This window comes from Castor canadensis, chromosome 2, assembly GCF_047511655.1.
Source record: "Castor canadensis chromosome 2, mCasCan1.hap1v2, whole genome shotgun sequence".
NCBI lineage: Eukaryota > Metazoa > Chordata > Mammalia > Rodentia > Castoridae > Castor > Castor canadensis.
The window spans coordinates 111,047,529-111,067,469 of record NC_133387.1 but is presented as its reverse complement, the minus strand read 5'-3'; positions in this window follow the sequence as shown (position 1 = coordinate 111,067,469).

The following is a 19,941-nucleotide window of genomic DNA, read 5'->3' as shown; positions in this document are numbered from 1 at the left end:
CCCTGAGCTGGGCACAGGAAAGTGTTCAGTTCACACTCTCTTACAGCTTCATGTGGAAGGGAATCAGCTCCATCACTCACATTTTCCAGAGGGGAAAAAAACGGGGTTCAGAGAAGGATAGTGACTTACTCAAGCTCTTAGAAGACTGAGCTGAGAAAACAAATCCAGCCCTGTGTCAGATACTCCTATCACTCAGGAAATTACAAAGGTCTGTGTCAGGAACTGAGGTCAAAGACCACATGGTACCCTAGACAAAAGGCCTTCTGAGGAGTTTAAGGGTGAGCACTTCACAGATTTTTTTTTTCCTCTCATTCAAACATGAGGGTGTCTAATAGGCTTAAAGTCTTCAGCATCTCAAAAGAGCCCAAGGCACAGAAGAGATCTTATCTTGAAGAAATTTGTGGGTGTGACTTTTTTTTTTAAATTTTATTATTCATGTGTGCATACAAGGCTTGGTTCATTTCTCCCCCCTACCCCCATCCCCTCCCTTACCACCCACTCCATCCCCTCCCTCGCCCCCCCACCCCCTCAATACCCAGCAGAAACTATTTTGCCCTTATTTCTAATTTTGTTGAAGAGAGAGTATAAGCCATAATAGGAAGGAACAAGGGTTTTTGCTGGTTGAGATAAGGATAGCTATACAGGGAGTTGACACACATTAATTTCCTGTGCGTGTGTGTTACCTTCTAGGTTAATTCTTTTTGATCTAACCTTTTCTCTAGTTCCTGGTCCCCTTTTCCTATTGGCCTCAGTTGCTTTAAGCTATCTGCTTTAGTTTCTCTGTGTTAAGGGCAACAAATGCTAGCTAATTGTTTAGGTGTCTTACCTAACCTCACCCCTCCCTTGTGTGCTCTCGCTTTTATCATGTGCTCAAAGTCCAATCCCCTTGTTGTGTTTGCCCTTGATCTAATGTCCACATATGAGGGAGAACATACGATTTTTGGTCTTTTGGGCCAGGCTAACCTCACTCAGAATGATGTTCTCCAATTCCATCCATTTACCAGCGAATGATAACATTTCATTCCTCTTCATGGTGGGGCATCTTGGCTGTTTCCATAACTTGGCTATTGTGAATAGTGCCGCAATAAACATGGATGTGCAGGTGCCTCTGGAGTAACAGTCTTTTGGGTATATCCCCAAGAGTGGTATTGCTGGATCAAATGGTAGATCGATGTCCAGCTTTTTAAGTAGCCTCCAAATTTTTTTCCAGAGTGGTTGTACTAGTCTACATTCCCACCAACAGTGTAAGAGGGTTCCTTTTTCCCCGCATCCTCGCCAACACCTGTTGTTGGTGGTGTTGCTGATGATGGCTATTCTAACAGGGGTGAGGTGGAATCTTAGTGTGGTTTTAATTTGCATTTCCTTTATTGTTAGAGATGGTGAGCATTTTTTCATGTGTTTTCTGGCCATTTGAATTTCTTCTTTTGAGAAAGTTCTGTTTAGTTCACGTGCCCATTTCTTTATTGGTTCATTAGTTTTGGGAGAATTTAGTTTTTTAAGTTCCCTGTATATTCTGGTTATCAATCCTTTGTCTGATGTATAGTTGGCAAATATTTTCTCCCACTCTGTGGGTGTTCTCTTCAGTTTAGAGACCATTTCTTTTTTTTTTCATTTTTCTTTTATTATTCATATGTGCATACAAGGCTTGGTTCATTTCTCCCCCTGCCCCCACCCCCTCCCTTACCACCCACTCCACCCCCTCCCACTCCCCCCCCTCAATACCCAGCAGAAACTATTTTGCCCTTATTTCTAATTTTGTTGTAGAGAGAGTATAAGCAATAATAGGAAGGAACAAGGGGTTTTGCTGGTTGAGATAAGGATAGCTATACAGGGAGTTGACTCACATTGATTTCCTGTGAGTGTGTGTTACCTTCTAGGTTAATTCTTTTTGATCTAACCTTTTCTCTAGTACCTGTTCCCCTTTTCCTATTGGCCTCAGTTGCATTAAGGTATCTGCTTTAGTTTCTCTGCGTTAAGGGCAACAAATGCTAGCTAGTTTTTTAGGTGTCTTACCTATCCTCACCCCTCCCTTGTGTGCTCTCACTTTTATCATGTGCTCATAGTCCAATCCCCTTGTTGTGTTTGCCCTTGATCTAATGTCCACATATGAGGGAGAACATACGATTTTTGGTCTTTTGGGCCAGGCTAACCTCACTCAGAATGATGTTCTCCAATTCCATCCATTTACCAGCGAATGATAACATTTCGTTCTTCTTCATGGCTGCATAAAATTCCATTGTATATAGATACCACATTTTCTTAATCCATTCGTCAGTGCTGGGGCATCTTGGCTGTTTCCATCACTTGGCTATTGTGAATAGTGCCGCAATAAACATGGATGTGCAGGTGCCTCTGGAGTAACAGTCTTTTGGGTATATCCCCAAGAGTGGTATTGCTGGATCAAATGGTAGATCGATGTCCAGCTTTTTAAGTAGCCTCCAAATTTTTTTCCAGAGTGGTTGTACTAGTCTACATTCCCACCAACAGTGTAAGAGGGTTCCTTTTTCCCCGCATCCTCGCCAACACCTGTTGTTGGTGGTGTTGCTGATGATGGCTATTCTAACAGGGGTGAGGTGGAATCTTAGCGTGGTTTTAATTTGCATTTCCTTTATTGCTAGAGATGGTGAGCATTTTTTCATGTGTTTTCTGACCATTTGAATTTCTTCTTTTGAGAAAGTTCTGTTTAGTTCACGTGCCCATTTCTTTATTGGTTCATTAGTTTTGGGAGAATTTAAGTTCCCTGTATATTCTGGTTATCAGTCCTTTGTCTGATGTATAATTGGCAAATATTTTCTCCCAATCTGTGGGTGTTCTCTTCAGTTTAGAGACCATTTCTTTTGATGAACAGAAGCTTTTTAGTTTTATGAGGTCCCATTTATCTATGCTATCTCTTAGTTGCTGTGCTGCTGGGGTTTCATTGAGAAAGTTCTTACCTATACCTACTAACTCCAGAGTATTTCCTACTCTTTCTTGTATCAACTTAAGAGTTTGGGGTCTGATATTAAGATCCTTGATCCATTTTGAGTTAATCTTGGTATAGGGTGATATACATGGATCTAGTTTCAGTTTTTTGCAGACTGCTAACCAGTTTTCCCAGCAGTTTTTGTTGAAGAGGCTGCTATTTCTCCATCGTATATTTTTAGCTCCTTTGTCAAAGATAAGTTGCTCATAGTTGTGTGGCTTCATATCTGGATCCTCTATTCTGTTCCACTGGTCTTCATGTCTGTTTTTGTGCCAGTACCATGCTGTTTTTATTGTTATTGCTTTGTAATATAGTTTGAAGTCAGGTATTGTGATACCTCCTGCATTGTTCTTTTGACTGAGTATTGCCTTGGCTATTCGTGGCCTCTTGTGTTTCCATATAAATTTCACAGTAGATTTTTCCATCTCTTTAATGAATGTCATTAGAATTTTGATGGGAATTGCATTAAACATGTAGATTACTTTGGGGAGTATCGACATTTTTACTATGTTGATTCTACCAATCCATGAGCATGGGAGATCTCTCCACTTTCTATAGTCTTCCTCAATCTCTTTCTTCAGAAATTTATAGTTTTCCTTGTAGAGGTCTTTCACATCTTTTGTTAGGTTTACACCTAGGTATTTGATTTTTTTTGAGGCTACTGTAAATGGAATTGTTTTCATACATTCTTTTTCTGTTTGCTCATTGTTAGTGTATAGAAATGCTAATGATTTTTCTATGTTGATTTTATATCCTGCTACCTTGCTATAGCTATTGATGATGTCTAGAAGCTTCTGAGTAGAGTTTTTTGGGTCTTTAAGGTATAGGATCATGTCGTCTGCAAATAGGGATATTTTGACAGTTTCTTTACCTATTTGTATTCCTTTTATTCCTTCTTCTTGCCTAATTGCTCTGGCTAGGAATTCCAGTACTATGTTGAATAGGAGTGGAGATAGTGGGCATCCTTGTCTGGTTCCTGATTTTAGAGGGAATGGTTTTAATTTTTCTCCGTTAAGTATAATGCTGGTTGTAGGTTTGTCATATATAGCTTTTATAATGTTGAGGAACTTTCCTTCTATTCCTAGTTTTCTTAGAGCTTTTATCATGAAATGATGTTGGATCTTATCAAAGGCTTTTTCTGCATCTATTGAGATGATCAAGTGGTTTTTGTCTTTGCTTCTGTTAATGTGGTTTATTACGTTTATTGATTTTCGTATGTTGAACCACCCCTGCATCCCTGGGATGAAGCCTACCTGGTCGAGGTGAATAATCTTTTTGATGTGTTGCTGAATTCGATTTGCCATTATTTTGTTGAGGATTTTTGCGTCAATGTTCATTAAGGAGATTGGCCTATAGTTCTCCTTTTTGGAGGTGTCTTTGCCTGGTTTTGGGATAAGTGTAATACTGGCTTCATAAAATGTGTTTGGCAGTTTTCCTTCCCTTTCTATTTCATGGAACAGTTTAAGGAGGGTTGGTATCAGTTCTTCTTTAAAGGTCTGATAGAATTCAGCAGAGAATCCATCAGGTCCTGGACTTTTCTTTTTGGGGAGACTCTTGATTGCTGCTTCAATTTCATTTTGTGTTATAGGTCTATTCAGGTGATTAATTTCCTCTTGGTTCAGTTTTGGATGATCATATGTATCTAGAAATCTGTCCATTTCTTTTAGATTTTCAAATTTATTTGAATATAGGTTCTCAAAGTAGTCTCTGATGATTTCCTGGACTTCCATGGTGTTTGTTGTTATCTCCCCTTTTGCATTCCTGATTCTACTAATTTGGGTTTTTTCTCTCCTCATTTTAGTCAGGTTTGCCAGGGGTCTATCGATCTTGTTTATTTTTTCAAAGAACCAACTTTTTGTTTCATTAATTCTTTGTATGGTTTTTTTGGTTTCTATTTCGTTGATTTCAGCTCTTATTTTTATTATTTCTCTCCTTCTATTTGTTTTGGGATTTGCTTGTTCTTGTTTTTCTAGGAGTTTGAGATGTATCATTAGGTCATTGATTTGGGATCTTTCAATCTTTTTAATATATGCACTCATGGCTATAAACTTTCCTCTCAAGACTGCCTTAGCTGTGTCCCATAGGTTCCGGTAGGTTGTGTTTTCATTTTCATTGACTTCTAGGAACTTTTTAATTTCCTCTTTTATTGCATCGATGATCCATTCTTCATTAAGTAATGAGTTATTTAGTTTCCAGCTGTTTGCATGTTTTTTGTCTTTACTTTTGTTGTTGAGTTCTACTTTTACTGCATTGTGGTCAGATAGTATGCATGGTATTATTTCTATTTTCTTATATTTGCTGAGGCTTGCTTTGTGCCCTAGGCTATGATCTATTTTGGAGAAGGTTCCATGGGCTGCTGAGAAGAATGTATATTGTGTAGAGGTTGGATGAAATGTTCTGTAGACATCTACTAGGTCCACTTGATCTATTGCATATTTTAGATCTTGGATTTCTTTATTGAGTTTTTGTTTGGATGACCTATCTATTGATGATAATGGGGTGTTAAAGTCTCCCACAACCACTGTGTTGGCATTTATATATGCTTTTAGGTCTTTCAGGGTATGTTTGATGAAATTGGGTGTGTTGACATTGGGTGCGTACAGATTGATGATTATTATTTCCTTTTGGTCTATTTCCCCTTTTATTAGTATGGAATGTCCTTCTTTATCTCGTTTGATCAATGTAGGTTTGAAGTCTACTTTATCAGAGATAAGTATTGCTACTCCTGCTTGTTTTCGGGGGCCATTGGCTTGGTAAATCTTCTTCCAGCCTTTCATCCTAAGCATATGCTTATTTCTGTCGGTGAGATGAGTCTCCTGTAAGCAACAAATTGTTGGATCTTCTTTTTTAATCCATTTTGTCAAACGGTGTCTTTTGATGGGTGAATTAAGTCCATTAACATTAAGCGTTAGTACTGATAGGTATGTGGTGATTCCTGCCATTTAGTTGTCTTAGTTATTTGAAGGTTTGATTGTGTGTACCTAAGTTGATGTTACTCTCTACTGTCTTGCTTTTTCTTATCCTGTGGTTTGGTGCTGCCTGCCTTTTCATGGTTAAGTTGGGTGTCACTTTCTGTGTGCAGGATCCCTTGCAGAATCTTTTGTAATGGTGGCTTTGTGGTCACATATTGTTTTAGTTTCTGCTTATCATGGAAGACTTTTATTGCTCCATCTATTTTGAATGATAGCTTTGCTGGGTAGAGTATCCTGGGGTTGAAGTTATTTTCATTCAGTGCCCAGAAGATCTCACCCCACGCTCTTCTTGCTTTTAATGTTTCAGTTGAGAAGTCTGCTGTAATTTTGATGGGTTTACCTTTGTATGTTACTTGTTTTTTCTCTCTTACAGCCTTCAATATTCTTTCCTTAGTTTCTGAACTTGTTGTTTTAATGATGATATGTCGTGGAGTAGTTCTGTTTTGATCTGGTCTGTTTGGTGTCCTGGAGGCCTCTTGCATTTGTATGGGAATATCTTTCTCTAGATTTGGGAAATTTTCCGTTATTATTTTGTTGAATATATTATGCATTCCCTTCGCTTGCACCTCTTCTCCTTCTTCGATGCCCATGATTCTCAAGTTTGGTCTTTTGATGGAGTCAGTGAGTTCTTGCATTTTCTTTTCACAGGTCTTGAGTTGTTTAATTAATAGTTCTTCAGTTTTTCCTTTAATTACCATTTCATCTTCAAGTTCTGAGATTCTGTCTTCTGTTTGTTCTATTCTGCTGGATTGGCCTTCCGTTTTGTTTTGCAGTTCTGTTTCATTCTTTTTTCTGAGGTTTTCCATATCCTGGCAGTTTTCTTCTTTATTGTTGTCTATTTTTGTCCTGAGTTCATTTATCCATTTATTCATTGTGTTCTCTCTTTCACTTTGGTGTTTATACAGTGCTTCTATGGTTTCCTTTATTTCTTCTTTTGCTTTTTCAAATTCTCTATTTTTATTGTCTTGGAATTTCTTGAGTGTCTCCTGTACATTTTGGTTGACCCTATCCAGTATCATCTCTATAAAATTCTCATTGAGTACTTGTAGTATGTCTTCTTTTAAATTATTCTTGTGGGCTTCATTGGGTCCTTTGGCGTAGTTTATCTTCATTTTGTTGGAGTCTGGATCTGAGTTTCTGTTCTCTTCATTCCCCTCTGGTTCCTGTACTAATTTTTTGCTGTGGGGAAACTGGTTTCCTTGTTTTTTCTGTCTTCCTGTCATTGTCCTTGGTGTTGTTACTGTCCCTGTACTGTGTGTAATTAAGTATTTTCTAGCTTGTAATAATAACAATGGTAATATTTAGAATGGAAGAGTGAGCTGAGATGGAAAGCAAGAAGTTAAAGAGAAGGGGAAAACAAATATATCTACTCATTTAGTTATCTTTATGTAATAAAAACAGTCACTCTTCAGAGAAAATGCTTTAGGATACTGTTTTGAGAAAAGCCTGGTAAAATTAAAATATTTGAAATCTTATAGCCTATAATCTTATATTTCTTACACTTTGTGCTACAATTGCATTATTTCACAATTGGGTTCTTACTTATAAAAAGACTTTCAAAATGTCACTAAAATTGTGCTAGTAATTTATGTAGATTAGTTATGTGGAAGACCGTTCTGATCAAATAGTAATGTAGGATTATGCCTTATAAGATGAATATTGATAAATTATTTCACACTGATAATCATCATTTTCATGACAATTGATTGAAATATTCATATCTCAAGACACAATGTCTTTCATTTTAAATGAAGGATGGTAGTTTGGTAATGTAGAGTATGTATTCAATCACTTATAAAAAGTGATACAATTTAAACTGCTTACATTGTTTTTCATCCTTTCTCTTAGTTGCTGGGCTGCTGGAGATCTGTTGAGGAAGTCCTTGCCTATACCTATTGCTTCCAGGGTGTTCCCTGCTCTTTCCTGTAGTAACTTTGGGGTTTTAGGTCTGATATTAAGGTCCTTGATCCATTTTGAGTTGATACTAGTACAGGGTGATAAACATAGATCTATTTTCAGTGTTTTGCAGGCAGATAACCACTTTTCCCAGCAACATTTGTTGAAGAGGCCATCTATTCTCCATCATTTGTTTTTGGTGACTTTGTCAAAAATAAGTTGGGCATAGCTGTGTGTACTCATTACTTGGTCCTCTATTCTGTTCCACCGGTCTACATATCTCTTTTTGTGCCAGTACCATGCTTTCTTTATTGTTATGGCTTTGTAATAGAGTTTGAAGTCACTTATTCTGATACTTCCTGCATTGCTCTTTTTCTGAGCATTGCCTTGCCTATTCACAGTCTCTTGTATTTCCAAATAAACTTTAAGGTAGATTTTTCAATGTCTGTGATGAGTGTCATTAGGATTTTGATGGGCATTGCATTGAATATGTAGATTGGTTTTGGTAGTATAGGCATTTTTACTATGTTGATTCTACCAATCCATGAGCCTGAGAGATCTTTCCACCTTCTGTTCTCTTCTGCAGTCTCTTTCTTCAGAGTTTTGTAGTTCTCAATGTAGCGCTCATTCACGTCCTTTGTTAAGATTACTCCTAGGCATTTGATATTTTTAGGCTATTGTAAATGTAATTGTTTTCACATATTCTTTCTCAATTTGTTGATTTTTGGTGTATGGAAAAGCTAATGATTTTTGTAAGTTGATTTTGTATCCTGCCACCTTGCTATAGCTGTTTATGGTGTCTAGAAGTTTTTGCATAGAGTTTTTTGGATCTTTGAGGTATAGGGTCATGACATCTGCAAATAGGGATACTTTGACAGTTTCTTTACCTATTTGTATTCCTTTTAGTTCTTCTTCTTGTGTTATTGCTGTGGCTAAGAATTCCAGGACTGTGTTGAATAGGAGTGGGGAGGGTGGGCACCCTTGTCTCATTCCTGATTTTAGAGGAAATGGTTTCAGTTTTTCTCCATTAAGTATAATGTTGGGTATAGCTTTGTCATATATAGCTTTTATAATGTTGAGGTTCATTCCTTCTATTCCTAGTTTTTTTAGAGCTTTTATCATGAAGTGGTATTGAATCTTATCAAAGGCTTTTTCAGCATCTGTTGAGATGATCAAGTGGTTTTTGTCTTTGCTTCTATTAATGTGCTGCATTACATTTATAGATTTAGGTATGTTGAACCACCCCTGCATTCCTGTGATGAAGTAGACTTAGTCAGGGTGAGTGATCTTTCTGATATATTGTTGGATTCGGTTTGCCATTATTTTATTGAGGATATTTGCATTGATGTTCATTAAGGAGATTGGCCTATAGATCTTCTTTTTGGAAGTGTCTTTGTCTGGTTTTGGGATGAGTGTAATACTGTCTTCATAGAAAGAGTTACGCAGTATTCCTTCCTTTTCTATTTCATGGAAAAGCTTAAGGAGCATTGGCATTAGTTCTTCTTTAAAGGTCTGTAGAATTCAGAAGAGAACCTGTCATGTCCTGGACTTTTCTTTTTGGGGAGACTCTTTATTGCCACTTCTATTTCTTTTCATGTTATAGATCTGTTTAGGTGTCAGTTTCCTCTTGTCTCAGTTTTTGATGGTCATTAAGTATCTGGAAATTTTTCCATTTCTACAAATTTTCAAATTTATTTGAATATAGGTTCTCAAAGTAGTCTCTGGTGATTTCCTGGATTTCTTTGGTATTTGTTGTTTTCTCTCCTTTTGCATATCTCATTTTACTTATTTGGGATTTTTTTTCCCTCTTCTTTTTAGTTAGGCTTGCCAGGGGTAGGTCAATCTTGTTTGTTTTTTCCAAGAAACTGCTTTTTTGTTTCATTAATTCTTTTTTTTTTTTTTTGGTCTCTATTTCATTAATTTTGGCCATTATTTTTATTATTTCTCTCCTTCTGCTTGTTTTGGAATTTTCTTGTTCTTGTTTTTCTAGAAGTTTGAGATGTCGCATTAGGTTGTTTATTTGAGATCTTTCTGTCCTTTTAATATATGCACTCATGGGTATAAACTTTCCTCTTAGGACTGCCATTGCTGTGTTCCATAGGTTCTGGTAGTTCATGTTTTCATTTTCATTAACTTCCAGGAACCTTTTAATTTCCTCTTTTATTTCATCAATGACCCACTGATCATTGAGAAATGTGTTGTTCAGCTTCCAATCATTTGAATATATTCTGCTGTTGTTTTTGTTGTTTAGTTCTAGTTTTAATGCATTATGATCAGATAGAATGCAGGGGATAATTTTTATTTTCTTATATTTGCTGAGGCTTGCTTTTTGCCCTTACATATGATTGATTTTGGAGAAGTTTCCGTGGGCTTCTCAGAAGAATATATATTGTGTGGATGCTGGATGAAATATTCTGTAGACATCAGCTAGGTCCATTTGATCTATGGTGTGATTTAGTTCTAAGATTTCTTTATTGATTTTTTTGTTTGGATAATCTATCTATTGGTGATAGGAGGGTATTAAAATCTCCCACCACCACGGTGTTGGAGGTTAGATGTGCTTTTAAGTGCTTTAAAATATGTTTAATAAAAGTGGGTGCACTGACATGAAGTGCACATAGGTTGGTAATTGTTATTTCCTTTTGGTATATGTCCCCTTTTATTTGTATGAAGTGCCATCCTTTATCTTGTACCTTTACATGTTTGTGGTTTTTGATACTTATTAAATTTAATGGATAATACCTTTTAATTATAACATTTGCCTAACCACACATTCAGTCGTCTCAAGTACACTGAATATGTCAGAAATTATCCATCCTCTGAACTTTATAGGACATTTCTAAGAATTCAATTCAGTTTGTATAAAATCAATATTCTTCTCTTTCTAACGTTCATATTAATGGATTTAAATAATATAAATTAGTGGTAAATAATTACTATTACTATACCACTATGCCAGATCAAAGTCAATTTTGGAAGAGATCCAGCTGACTCTTGTTATGTAACAGCTATTAGACATGAGTAGAAGTGTGGTTACATTAGAAAATAGTCTAATATTCATAAATGTTCAACTTTGTATTCAAGTTACTATTTTATAGAGGGACTATTAATCATTAATTAAGACTGAAGTATTTATGTAGAAATCAACTAAGAATATTTTGTTAAATATAGAATATATTTATATTCTATATTTATATATAGAAAAATATAATAGAATATATTTTTATAAATATATTCTATATTTTGTTAAATATAGAATACTAAATTGCAGAAATGTAATGTGAAAATTCATAAAGACATAAAGTTAAGAAAAAACTGGGGAAAATTCACTTACTCTAAATTTAGGTAATAAGAAATTCAGAGTGAACAAAAAGGTAAACTGAAAGGACTAATATGAATTTTTTCATGGAAAATCATAGTGAATACACTAAAGATCTTAGCATCTTTAGGTGAAATAGGAATTCTAAACCTCATGAGGAGTAAAGCAGGAACAAAATCTTAATTGAATTGGAGTAAAAAAACAAACTCAAGCAGCTATACTTTATATACAAATAAATATTGAACAAGATTACCCTTTGAAAATGTCATCTAGAAGTTATACAGTTGTCATTTTTAAATGCCTTACAAAATACCTTAATAAGCCAGGTGCTGGTGGCTCATGCCTCCAATCCTACCAACTCAGAAGGCAGAGATCAGAAGGATCTCAGTTCAAAGCCAACCTGGGAAAATAGATCACAAGACCTTATCTCAAAGGTACCTAACACACACAAAAAAGGACTGGTGGAGTGGCTCAAGGTGTAGGCCCTGTGTTCAAACCCCAGTACCAGAAAACAAAATACCTTAACAAGTGAAGCAGAATAAAAGATTTCTTCAAGACCACCAAAAGTTACCCTATTAATTAACTTTTGAGAAATATTTAAAATAAGTTTTGATCAATTAAAAACCTGAAAGTTGAATTGAATGATGCACTTGACACAGCCAAGCCCTGATGAAAGCTAACCACTGCCTCCTTTTCCTTGTTTTTTATCAAGACCCTGAATCTCATCATTTTGTGACTCAGTCAATCCAATCTGGCTTAGGTTTTACTGCCACCATTATGATCACTCACTCAACAGCTTATTAGTTCCAAATTCCAAACTTTCTTCTTAAATAGCAAAATGACAACAAAACTCAAGCATGATTCTATTACTTAAACCATGAAAAAAATATAAATCCATGTTGGATTGTTTCATTATAAGTTCATACCCAGCAGGCCAGACAAAACTAGCAGGAGATCGTATCTGAGAAGTTCATGCCCAGATAATTTCAAAAGTCTGAAGAGCTAAAGTCTATGTGTATTTCCCTGTAACTGGGTTATTTTGGCCTTCTATCTGAATAACTCAGTCCTTATTCTTCTGCAGTCACCCATATTTACTCCTCCATGTTTGCTGTCAGGAATATGTCTTTATTTCTATTTCCATGGGCAGTAAATATTACTGTGAGATTTTAAAATGTGCTTCCATTATTAGGTACCATATACCTCCACCCATCATCCTTGTATTTCTTTTCCTTCTGTTAAGGTAACATATCTCTCCTACTGTAATTAAAGCTGACTGCTCATCATTTTCTTGTCTTCTGCCTCATCTTTATCAGTTCATATAACATGGTATCAGTCATTGTTATGGCTTGGATTTGAAGTGTGCTCCCAAAATGTTCATGGGTTGATGGCTTGACCACAAGCTGGTGGTACTAGTGAAAAATAGTTGAATCATGAAAGCACTAACTTCATCAATGGTTTGTAAGGAATTACATCCTAGTTAGAGGCAGTAGGTCACTGGGGGCATAACTTTGAAGGGTATATGCTGCTCAGGTCCTTTTCTGTCTATCTGTCACTCTGTGCTTTCCTCAGGAGATGAGTAGCTCTGTGCCACTACATCATTTCTACCACAATACTGTGCTCAGCACAGGTCCTCAGTGCTGGGGCCAAGGAACCATGAAATAAAACCTCCAAAACCATGTACCCTAAAAAATTGTTCCTTCTTTAAGTTGTTCACACCTGAAAAAAGCCAATACAGTCAGATATGAACAAAAACATCCCTTAACAATATTTCTTTATTCAAGATCTTTCCTGGGGGGAATCCAAGATGGCAACTAGAGGGAGGAAACAGACAGTGTGAGCTCCATAAATCAAAAATTTTGCTGAGACCCCAGGGCTACACTTTGCAGAAGAAAACACCAAGAAGAAGCAAAACTCTGACACCCTGAAACCCCAGCCTGTACAAAGCTTCTTCACACCATGTTACACTGAGAAAACAGGAAGGCTCTCATGCCGCCAGATGCAGCTCCATACCTGCATGAGAGACACAGACCAACAGTATTTGTTTGTCTTGTTCACTGTTTGTTTGTCCACCATCTCTCCTTTGATTTCTTTGGTTCTTTATTTTTTTTCTTTTTCTTTTTTCTCATTCTCTCTTGGTTTCATTAGTTTTACTACTGTAAGTTAGCTAATACTAAATTACACAAAGACCAAGGACAGAAAATTGACAATATTAAAGAGGAAGTGACCCATGATATGGGAAACCTCAGAAAAAGAATGAAACTGAGAAACAAAACACAATGGAAGACCGCTCCAGCAGAGTAGATCAAGCAGAAGACAGAAATAGAATATGAAATGGAAATTAAAGGATAAACTGAAACACTACTACTCAAACAACTCAAGACCTGTGAAAAGAATATGCAAGATCTCACTGACTCCATCAAAAGACTAAACCTGAGAATCATTGGCATTGAAAAAGGAGAAGAAGTGCAAGCAAAAGGAATTTGTAATATATTCAAAAAATAATAACAGAAAATTTCCCAAATCTAGAGAAAACTCTGCCCATTTAGGTATGGGAAGCCCCCAGGACACCAAACACACTTGACCAAAACAGAGCTACCACACAACATATTATCATTAAAATAACAAGCACAGAGAAGTGAGAAAGAATACTGAAGGCTGTAACAGAGAAAAAAGAAATAACATACAAAGGTAGACCTATCAAAATCACAGCAAGTTTTTCAATGGACACCTTAAAAGCATGAAGAGCATGGGATGAGGCCTTCCAGGCACTGAATGAAAATAACTTCAATCCTAGGATACTCTATCCAGCAAAATGATCATTCAAAATAGATGGAGAAATAAAAGTCTTCCATGATAAGCAGAAACTAAAACAATATATGAGAATCAAGCACTACTACAAAAGATTCTTCAAGAAATTCTGCACACAGAAAGTGAAAGCAAAAAAATAAAGCAAGAAAGGTCATGCAGTACCAAACCACAGGAGAAGAAAAGGCAAGAAAGTAGGCAGTAACATTGATCCAGCTGCACACAATCAAACCCTTAAACAACAAAACATCTAATGACAGGAATCACCACATACCTATCAATACTAACACTGAATGTTAATGGACTTAACTCGCCCATCAAAGGACACCATTTGGCAAACTGGATTAAAAAAGAAGATCCAACAATCTGTTGCTTACAGGAGACTCATCTCATTGACAGAAACAAGCACTGCCTTAGGGTGAAAGGCTGGAAGAAAATTTACCAAGCCAATGGCCCCTGAAAACAGGCAGAAGTAGGAATACTTATCTTAGACAACATACATTGATCAAATGAGATGAAGAAGGACATTCCATACAAATAAAAGGGGTAATACACCAAAAGGAAATAAGAATTATCAATCTGTATGCACCCAATGGCAATACACCCGATTTCATCAAACATACTCTGAAGGACCTAAAAACATATATAAACTCCAACACAGTGGTAATGGGAGACTTTAATACCCCTATCACCCATAGATAGGTCATCCAAACAAAAAATCAATAAAGAAATCCTAGAACTAAATCACACCATAGATCAAATGGACCTACCTGATGTCTACAAATTATTTCACCCAACTTCTGCACAATATACATTCTTCTCAGCAGCCCATGGAACCTTCTCCAAAATTGACCATATTTTAGGGCAGAAAGCAAGCCTCAGCAAATATAAGAAAACAGAAATTATACCATGCATTCTACCTGATCATGAGGCATTAAAACTAGAACTAAACAACAAAAACAACAGTAAAAATTATGCATACATTTGGCAGTTGGACAACACATTGGTCAATGATCAATGGGTCATTGATGAAATAAAAGAGTAAATTAAAAGGTTCCTGCAAGCTAGTGAAAATGAAAACATGACCTACTGGAAACTATGGGACACAGCAAAGGCAGTCCTAAGAGGAAAGGTTATAGCCATGTGTGCATATATTAAAAGGACAGAAAGCTCTCAAATAAACTACTTAATGTGACATCTCAAATTCCTAGAAAAACAAGAACAAGCAAATATAAAAACAAGCAGAAGGAGAAAAATAATAAAAATAAGAGCTGAAATCAATGAAATAGAAACAAAAAAAATACAAAGAATCAATGAAACAAAAAGTTGGTTCTTTGAAAAAATAAATAAGACTGACAGACCCCTAGCAAACCTGACTAAAATGAAGAGAGAAAAAACTGAAATCAGAAAAATCAAAAATGCAAAATGGGAGATAACGAAAAACACCATGGAAATCCAGGAAATCATCAGAGACTACTTTAAGAACCTATATTCTAATAAATATGAAAATCTTGAAGAAATGGACAGATTTCTTGATACTTATGACCATCCAAAATTGAACCAAGAGGATATTAATCACCTGAATAGAGCTATAACACAAAATGAAATTCAAGTAGCAATAAACAGTCTCCCAAAAAAGAAAAGTCCAGGAACTGATGGATTCTCTGCTGAATTCTATCAAAACTTTAAAGAACTAATACCAACCCTCCTTAAACTGTTACACAAAATAGAAAGGGAAGTAACACTGACTATCTCATATTATGAAGCCAGTATTACACTTATCCCAAAACCAGACAATGACACCTCCAAAAAGGAGAACTTTAGGCCAGTCTCCTTAATGAACATCGATGCAAAAACCCTCAATAAAATAGTGGCAACTGAATCCAACAACACATCCCAAAGATCATACTATGTCTGCTTCATGGCAGGGATGGCAGGGGTCGTTCAACATATGCAAATCTATAAATGTAATATAGCTCATTAATAGAAGCAAAGAAAAAAACACTTGATCATCTCAATAGATGCAGAAAAAACCTTCAACAAGATCCAACACCACTTTGTGATAAAGCTCTAAGAAAACTGGGAAAATACCTCAACATTGTAAAGGCTATATATGATGAACCCATAGCCAACATCATACTTAATGGTGAAAAACTGAAACCATTTCCCCTAAAATCAGAAACAAGACAAGGGTGCCCATTATCCCCACTTCTATTCAACATAGTTCTGGAATTCCTAGCCAGAGCAATTAGGCAAGAGGAAGAAATAAAAGAAATACAAATAGGTAAAGAAACTGTCAAAATATCCCTATTGGCAGATGATAAGATCCTATCCCTTAAAGACCCAGAAAACTCTACTCCAAAACTCCTGGACACTATAAACAGCTACAGCAAGCTGGCAGGATACAAATCAACTTACAAAAATCATTAGCTTTCCTATACATCAACAATGAACAAATTGAGAAAAAATATGTGTAAAAATTCCATTTACAATAGTCTAAAAAAATCAAATACCTAAGAGTAAACTTAACAAAGGATGTGAATGACCTCTCCATAGAGAACTACAAACCCCTAAAGAGAAAGATTGAGGAAGACTACAGAAGGTGGAGAGATTTCCCGTGCTCGTGGATTTGTAGAATCAACATAGTAAATATGCCTATACTACCAAAAGCAATCTACATGTTTAATGCAATTCCCATCAAAATTCCAATGACATTTATCAGAGATTGAAAAATCTACCCTAACGTTCATTTGGAAACACAAGAGATCTTGAACAGCCAAGGCAATACTCAGCAAAAAGAACAATGCTGGAGGTATCCCAATACCCAACCTCAAACTATATTATAAAGCAATAGCAATAAAAGCAGCATAGTACTGGTGTAATAACAGACATGAAGACCAGTGGAACAGAATAGAGGACCCTGATATGACTGCACAGAACTATGTCCACCTTATTGTTGACAACAGTGTCAAAAACATACAATGGAGAAAAGACAGCCTCTTCAACAAATGTTGCTGGGAAAAATGGTTTTTTGTCTGCAAAACTGAAACTAGATCCATGTTTATCACCCTGTACCAGTATCAACTCAAAATGGATCAGGGACCTTAAGATCAGATCTGAAACTCTGAAGTTAGTACAGGAAAGAGCAGGAAACATTCTGGAAGTAATAGGTATAGGCAAGGACTTCCTCAACAGAACCCCAGGAGCTCAGCAAGTAGGAGAATAGGAATTTTATATATGGGAATACATAAAATTAAAAAGCTCTGCTCAACAAAAGAAATGGTCTCTAAACTGAAGAGACCACCCATACAGTGAGAGAAAATTTTTGCCAGCTATACATCAGAGAAAGGACTGATAACCAGAATATATAGGGGAATTAAAAGAAATATTCTCCCAAAATCAATGAGCCAATAAAGAAATGGGCAAGTGAGTTAAACAGAACTTTCTTAAAAGAAGAAATTCAAATGGCCAAAAAAACACATTAGAATATGCTCACTATCTCTAACCATAAAGGAAATGCAAATCAAAACCACAGTAATATTATACCTCACCGCTGTTAGAATAGCCATCATCAAAAATACCACCAACAACAGGTGTTGGTGAGGATGTGGGGGAAAAGGAACCCTTATACACTGCTGGTGGGATTGCAAGCTAGTGCAACTACTCTGGAAAAAAAATTGGAGGCTTCTTAAAAATCTAAACATACATCTGTCATATTATCCAGCAATTCCACTCCTGGGGATATACCCAAAATATTGCAACACAGGTTACTCAGAGGCACCTGCTTACCCCTGTTTATTGCAGCACTATGCACAATGGCCAAATTATGGAAACAACCAAGATGCCCCACTACTGATGAATGGATCAAGAAAATGTGGTATTTGTATACAATGGAATTTTACTCAGCCATGAAGAAAAATGAAATTTTATCATTTGCAGGTAAATGGATGGAACTGGAGAACATCATTTTAAGCAAGGTTAGCCAGGCTAGAAGACCAAAAATTGTATGTTCTCTCTCATATGTGGACTTTAGATCTAGTGCAAATACACCAATGTTGTTGGAGTTGGGTCACATGCTAAGGGGAGAGCACATATGGGAGATATGGGGATAGGTAAGAAACCCAAAACATGAAAGTGTCTGATGTCCTCACTGCAGAGGAGCTAATAGAGAAATCTTAAAGCAACAGAGGTCAATATGGGAAGGATGTCAGAAACTAGTAAAAGGCCTGGTAGAGATGAATCAACTTAGGTTGTAACATACTTGTGTATGGAAGCAATGCTAGGAATCTCTCTGCATTGCTATCCTTATCTCACACAAGCAAAAACGCTTTGTCGTTCATATTATTGCTTATGTCTTCTCTTCAACAAAACTAGGGAAAAGGGCAGAACAGGTTCTGCCTGGAAGGGAGAGGTGTTGGGGGGCAGGGAGGGTGAGGGTGGCAGGGTGGAGAAATGACCCAATATAAGCACATGTGAATAAATGAATAAAAAAATTTTAAAAACCCAGAAGTTGAACTTTGAAAATCACAAAACCACCACACTCCTGAGCTTTCATCAATGGCACTGAAAATAATTAAGCTAATTATTTTAGTTGTCAAAAAATAAAATTTCAGACTGGGCCTGGAGGCTCATGTTTGTAATTCCATTACTGGGGAAGCCAAGACCCAGAGGACTGAATTTAATGGCAAAACAAGGGAGATCCCATCTCTCAAGTATGAAACCAGCTGTGGTAGCATGAATCTGTAGTCCCTTAAATTCGGAGTCACAGGTAAGTGAATTGGGGTCCCAGGCCAAACCCTAATCAAAAACAAGAGAAAATAACAAAATAAGCCAAAAAATGGCTCCATGATGGCTCAATTGGTAGAGTGCTGCTTAAAAAGGGTTATGCTCCATGTGCAAAAAGCTACAGTAATTCTGAAGCATTAAATAAACAAGCAAACAAATAAACACAATCCCCATTTTAAATGAAAACTTTTCAATTCAATTCAATTTGATCATTTGTTTTAAAAAGTAATTTTGTTTAAGAAGCTTAAAATTGCCAAACTAAAGAATGATTAAACACATTTGGGGTGAAAGCAGAGCTGCACTTATAGTCCAACCCAAGTCTTAAAATTCCTCAACTGGAGTGTTCTATGGAGGGGAGTATAATTAGATGGTATTCTGTGCAGTATCTATTGAATGGTTTTAAGGGGTATTGAGTGTGTAACCTGACAAACAGGCAATTTTCTAAGACTATGCTAGCATAGTTTTTAACTGTTCGAATAAAGCTTTATTTATACATATAGGCCATACGACAGATTTGGCCTACAGAATTGAAACAGGATTATAGAATATGCTTCACATTTAAACAGCAAAACTCTTGATGGTAGTATTGACACTGTACTTATTCCTGGGACTTAGTGGTTTATGTAATATGACATCAGGAATGGAAGGATTAGATGGGTTGCCAGGTTACAGCTTCTTCATTTATTCAGCAAATATTTATTGTGGATATACTTTTTTAAAAAACATCAGAAATTTTTTATTTTATCATTTTTGCATTTACTCATATGTGTATATAGTATGGGCCACCTCCTCCCCACACTGCTTCCAGGCAGAACCTGTTCCCCCATCTTTTTCTCTGATTTTGTTAAGGAAAAACATGAGATAATAAGAAAGACATAGCATTTTGTTAGATGACATAAAGATAGCTATACAGAGAGATTCCTAGTGTTACTTCCTTGTGCTTGTGTATTACAACCCATATTGGTTCATCTCTACCAGACTTCTTCACTATTTCCTTGTCCTCTTCCCATGGTGGCCTCTGCTACATTAAGATTACTGTATTTGCTCCTCTACAGTGAGCACATCAACCACATTAAAATTTTAGGTTTCCTTCCCTTTCCCTGTTTCTCCCATGTGTGTTCTCCCCCTTAGTGTATGACCCATGCCACACACATAATAATATAATATAATATAATGTAATATAATATAATATAATTACATTA